Consider the following 6,003-nt stretch of genomic DNA (forward strand, 5'->3'; position numbering starts at 1 on the left):
TATTTAATAACAGTTTTTTTGGTTGGTTTGATGGTATGGTACTGTATTGTAACGGATAAGTTTACTAAAATGCCCCTAATTATTATAACTTCTAAATTTATCAATAATTATTAATAAAATAATTTTCTTTTTACAAATTTATCACAAATCATGTCTTGTAAACATATTAAATTGTTAAATTCATGAAAAATCATCTTTTAATAATGATTTTTACTAAACTTTGGTCTGGTATTTGTCATCTTTAGTTTCTGCGTAAATAGTGATCCACATATGCTAGTTGAGCTAGGAAAATTATGCTATATGCATCTATTTTTGTAATTGAACGTAAAAAAAAAGAAGTGTAGTTTTTGCTAATTAAGTGATGAGAAGTATATCGTCTGCATCTATTTTTGTAATTGAATTAAATAAATGTTCGTGTAGTATTTGCTTAATGAGCCAAGAAAATTATGTTCTCCTGTATGTTGTTTCCGAAAATCCTTCCCTTTGCTTAGGAAAATAGTTTTCCAGATGCATCTAGTTTACTATAAGCAGTTAAAGTTTAAAAAGACATCATACCTGAGAGAATGGGCGTAGAAGAAGAGAAGGCGGAAGATGAAGAACAACCAGAGGAGAAATACGCAAAAGACGCAGAGGAGAGGTAAACAGAAAAGCGTAAAAATAAAAATATATTAGGGTTAAAAGTGATATAGGGTGAAGGGTAAAATGGGATTAAAGAATATTATATAAAGGCATAATTGAAAAAAAAAAAAAAAAAAAATCATGGGATACTACCAAATTGGTGGTTCTGAAAATTGAGACATTTCATGGTTTGGTAACCATGAAAACATACCATACCATACCATACCTTTTAAAAAATAATCAATACAAACATGATTTCCTTGGTAACCATACCATACCATAAAAAACCACCATCCAAACAGAGGCTAAATAGGAGTATCTTTTCTTCTTTTTTTTTTTTGCATAAAACTATAGTTCATATTCATTGACGTAGTGGTACAATTTTAGTAGGATTTGGCTATAGATTTCAAAATATTTTTTACTTTTTAAAAAGTTTATTTGCCTGTAAAATTGTGTTTGATTGTAATTTTGGTAAAGAATATTTGAAGTAATACTCATGTTTGAATGTATTTAAATACAATTAGTCAATTATAGAGATGAGTTAAAAAATATATTATTGTATAGAATAACTTGAATTCAATAGATGAATGAATCAAAATATGACGTGGTGAAAATTTCACCATGAAATAAAATCAAATCATTCGTCATACATCGAAAATGACCATGAAACAAATGTTAGATGTGATCAATAAAGTTAGTCTTAAGACCCGAAATCATATTTTTAGCTCATCTAGCTTTGAAACTATAAAACCACAACCAAGATAATGATCGATTAGAATAAGCTTACAAATATAACTACTATTCACTAAGCGGCCAAGGACAAGCCAAATTGTGATATTCAATGTTAGTTCCACGATCTAGCATGTAACTTGCAAATATAGATCATTATAGGGCGGATTTATTTGTAAGTTAATCAAATTAGTTAATAAATACTTTTTTAAGCTTGTTGATGTTTTTTTTTTCACGTTGTGTGTTTGGTGATATTTCGTTAAAGTGAGAGTATTTGTGTGCTAAAAAAATAAATTGAAGGGTATTTTTCGATCAAAAAATAAACAAAGTATGTGTAACGACCCATTTCGTCGTTACTAAATTATTCAGAATAAATTCATGAAAATTCTTAATTTTCATTCCTCAATATTAATTTGGGTCCAAATTAGCCAATATTTTATTTATTATGTCACCTTAAACTTTTCGATGAAGATTTTAGCCTTCGACTGTGCCTAGATAGACTCAAGCTCGATGAATTTGATTATTCATAAGTTCTAATATCCCTAACACAAAGTTAGGTTTAAAACTTTATTTTTGATAGAGTTTTGATATGGGTTTTTATTAGGGTCAACTTCAAACGATCATATCTCTTAGAATATCAGGGGTTACGAAATCCACCACCCATCAAATTAAAGATCTCTGAGTCCTTTTTTCTATGCAGGAAACCGTTCCTCAATATGAATTCGGAGTAAAAAGTTATGACTGTTTTACTGAGCACTGTCCGGGCTGAAGCCAGATTTCGCTGTAGCAAAAATTCTGATGGTATTTAAATGAACTTCAGCCGTATTTTTAAGTCTAAAAATCTCAAATTTTATTCCCAAAAATAGAAAGGTGATTTCCCAAGGCTTAAGTGAAATTCCTTCGTTGGGTAAGTTTTTCCATTATTTTCTTCATCTTTTAATCCTTTAACATCTTAGAATCCTTAGAAAGACCTTTAATGATGGAATCTTTTTGGAAAATACTCATGGGTGTTTTTAATATGACATAGTGCTAATTCTAAACTATAAATTAAAGATTCCTAATATGAATTTCATAAACTAGATTGTGAATTTTGATGGTTAGGAACCTTAAATTCCGTAAAGATGAGACCTTTAGCATAAAATGGGTTAAGCTTGAAAGAGCTAATTAGTGATTAATTGAACTTGCGAATAATATAGACATTGAATTAAGGGTAAAATTAGTGAGTTTGAATCCCCAAGATATTTGTTTGAAGTGTAATTATTTAATTACTCTTATAATTGCTTGATTTGTAGATGATTGATTATTCCAAGGCATGAAGGAAATGAAAGAACATCTTTGTTGCTGCTTGTTTCTTCCAAAAGCTTGACGTCTAGATAGACTAGGTTTAATGAGTAGAAGATTGTGTTATTTTATATTTTCATAATTTAGAATTGACGGGAAAAAGCATGTCTAGGCCTGCGGGCATGGAGTTGAGATGGATAAAGACACGAGTACTTAACTTTAATCCTAAAAACTATATTATTGATTGATTATGTGATATTTATGATATTATATGTTATGTGCCCGAAAGGAGATTGTTGTAAACGTAGTATATGAACATGATATTTTTCTTAGTTGTTCTAGTGATGAACCTAGTTGAGTTGTAATGGTGTTAGGTTGTATGTATTGTGCAATAATATGATGAGGAGAATTATGCTAAGATCGAATATTGATGAGCATATTAATATCCAAGGGATAGATGACTTGAATTAGTGTGATGATTGTATTATGTGGAAAGAGCTAGAGGATAATGATATGCGAGAAACTGCTAGTTATAGGTGGTGATGTTAGAACCCAAGTTGCGGTATTTAAGAAGATAATGATATTTTTTAATAATTAATAAGTAATTAAGGCTCCAACAGTGATTTGTATGCGTAAGAATTAAATTGTGATTTATTTTATGATATTCTTATTTTGATATTGATAAAAATACTATATCTATTGGATGCCATGAGAGGCTAAATTGGTGATAATGATGGTTTATTGAATTGTGCCTATGAGTGACTTGTTTGATAATGATAACTCCTTAAAGTAACACTATGAATACTTGTTGATTGGTATTCGGACATGCTTGAAATTGTTGATGCTTGGATTGTTGATGCTTGGATTGTTGATGCGTATGTAAATGATTGTTGAAAATTTACTTGATGGAATTGTCTTATGGCTTTAAGTGTACTTGTAAACTTGGTACATTGTTGTATGCCGTGAGGTTATGTAAATTTGATATTGATAATACTTATTTATGGTGGATCAGGTACTATGCCGGTACGGATATGTATATGTTGGATCGAGTACCACGCTGGTATGGATATGTATATATTGGATCGGGTACCACGCCGGTACGGATATGAATATGTGGATCGGGTACCACGCCGGTACGGATATGTATATGTTGGATCGGGTACCACGTCGGTATAGACATGTATATGTTAGATCGGGTACTACACCGGTACGAATATGTATATATTGGATCAAATACCACGCCGGTACGGATATGTATATGTTGGATTAGGTATGTCACACCTCTAGCCTAGCCTAGGCATGGCGTAAGAGAATCGTATGAGTGTCAGCTATGTGGCTTGACACATATACTGTGCGGAGGAGTTACAATTTACAAACAATGATAAGGGACTATGTATAGTTATGACCACGTATGACAACTAAACACTGTCTACGAAGCCTATAAGAGAAATTGTAATTGTATCGAAGAAGTTGGTCGGGGAAGGACCCCAACATACCCAAACTATAATCGAAAACTTAATTAAAAAGTACTAGATGTTTATTCGCTTCAGGTAAGAGAGGAGCTCACCGACTACTTTGCTGAATACGAACGAGTGCGTAGTATAGAAATCTGCTCATCGATACATCTGATCTTGTACTTACAGAAACACAATGCCCCCAAACATAGGGACATTAATACATATAAAATATGTACTAGCATGCAAAGCAGACAGAATAACAAGTAAACATATAAGGATGCTCAATGAGTCAAAAAAATAGAATGAGCAATTGCGGATGACTGAATACTAGAACCTCTTATATGAAATTATAACTTATGGAAGAACGGGTGAAAGATACACCATATAAGATTATTACCTATGTATTTACCTCTTTCACTTACCATATAACTGCTTATGAACAAATCATCGTTATTAAGGGCCTAACAATTTGCCTAAGTATTGTCTTGTGCCTGCTTTTAATACAAATAATCACATAATGGCCCACCAAGGGCACTTTATGTCAAGTGTACCATATGTGTTACCCAGATACTCCTGGCTATAATGTTATACGTATAACTGTAATTGCGGTCTGATTTAGGGTACGCCCCTCCTTAGGACTCACTTAAGAGTCTGCTCGCAGGCCATATGTGCCATATATTGGATCGAGTTAGGGAAACTAGTCCAACCGACCCCAAATACAAATGATGCCACAAGGGCAGGTATGCCACGTATTCGGGCTCGCTATAGTGGTTTGGTCTTAATTCTGTGCACAGAATTACGTCGCACGTGTACCAATCCAAACCTATGATACCCTCCCGTCGTTAACCTTTATCAAATAGTTCTTCGTATGCCTATGCAAGTATATATTACGACAAATATTGTCTAGTTATTCAAGTAGTGCTTTCCATATACAATTAACTTCTTTAATGGTGTCGAACTATTACAACGCTTGTACTTTATATCACCATATGACTATATCACTATATGATCTAATATATTAGTGCGACTATAGTATGGCCATTTATTCTAATTCATAGCATATGACGATATACTAGGTGACTTCTAAGAATTCCTAATAAAGATGAACAAACTCTATAGATACTTGACTTGACGGGAGTAGTACAAATATTTTGACCTCAACAAATTGATGCAAGAAGCATGAATATGCGTAATTTTAGATGGAAAGGATATATGGTCATGTGTTAGGCATATAGAAATTGAAAACTCTATTCACATATATCAAGTAGATTGTCTCGGCTATTTTAGGAGGAACAAATGATTACAGGTCGTGCCTTAAAGGTGAAGGAGGTTTTAGCTTTACATACCTCAATTTTCGGTTCCATAATATACAACGGGCTGCCCCTTTATCTTATAATAGGAACCCTCGAGGACTTCATACATAAAGTAGTTTTGCAGGTATCAAACGACACCAAAGATTCAATCTACATAGACATAATTCATTCATGTCATACTCGACTATGAAATTAAATAGTTGGATCACTAAGACATTCGATCGAATGCCTAGTAGGCATAAAGCTCCACAACCCTCAACAATGGTGCTTAAACAATTAACAACTATTGTCCTTAATAAAGAAAATTTTACAAACATATTTATATATGAAATAACTTACTTCACTGCGAAATAGTTCACCCGATACGTAATTCCATCAATTCAATCTAATTTCAACTTTTCCTCTCTTTTTTTCTCCAAGAACCCTAACTAATATAACCCACTTCAAGAGTTAGTAAAACTCAAACCAAATATCTCTAATACTCATCCATAATCATATTTAAGAACGAAATAAAGAATTTACCTCTTGGAGCTCAAATTCCAACTGTAGATACTATAAATTACTTCTTGAAATCCTTTAAGATTGCCACAAAATTCTCGAGCTTA

The sequence above is a fragment of the Capsicum annuum genome, chromosome 7, assembly GCF_002878395.1.
Source record: "Capsicum annuum cultivar UCD-10X-F1 chromosome 7, UCD10Xv1.1, whole genome shotgun sequence".
Lineage (NCBI taxonomy): Eukaryota > Viridiplantae > Streptophyta > Magnoliopsida > Solanales > Solanaceae > Capsicum > Capsicum annuum.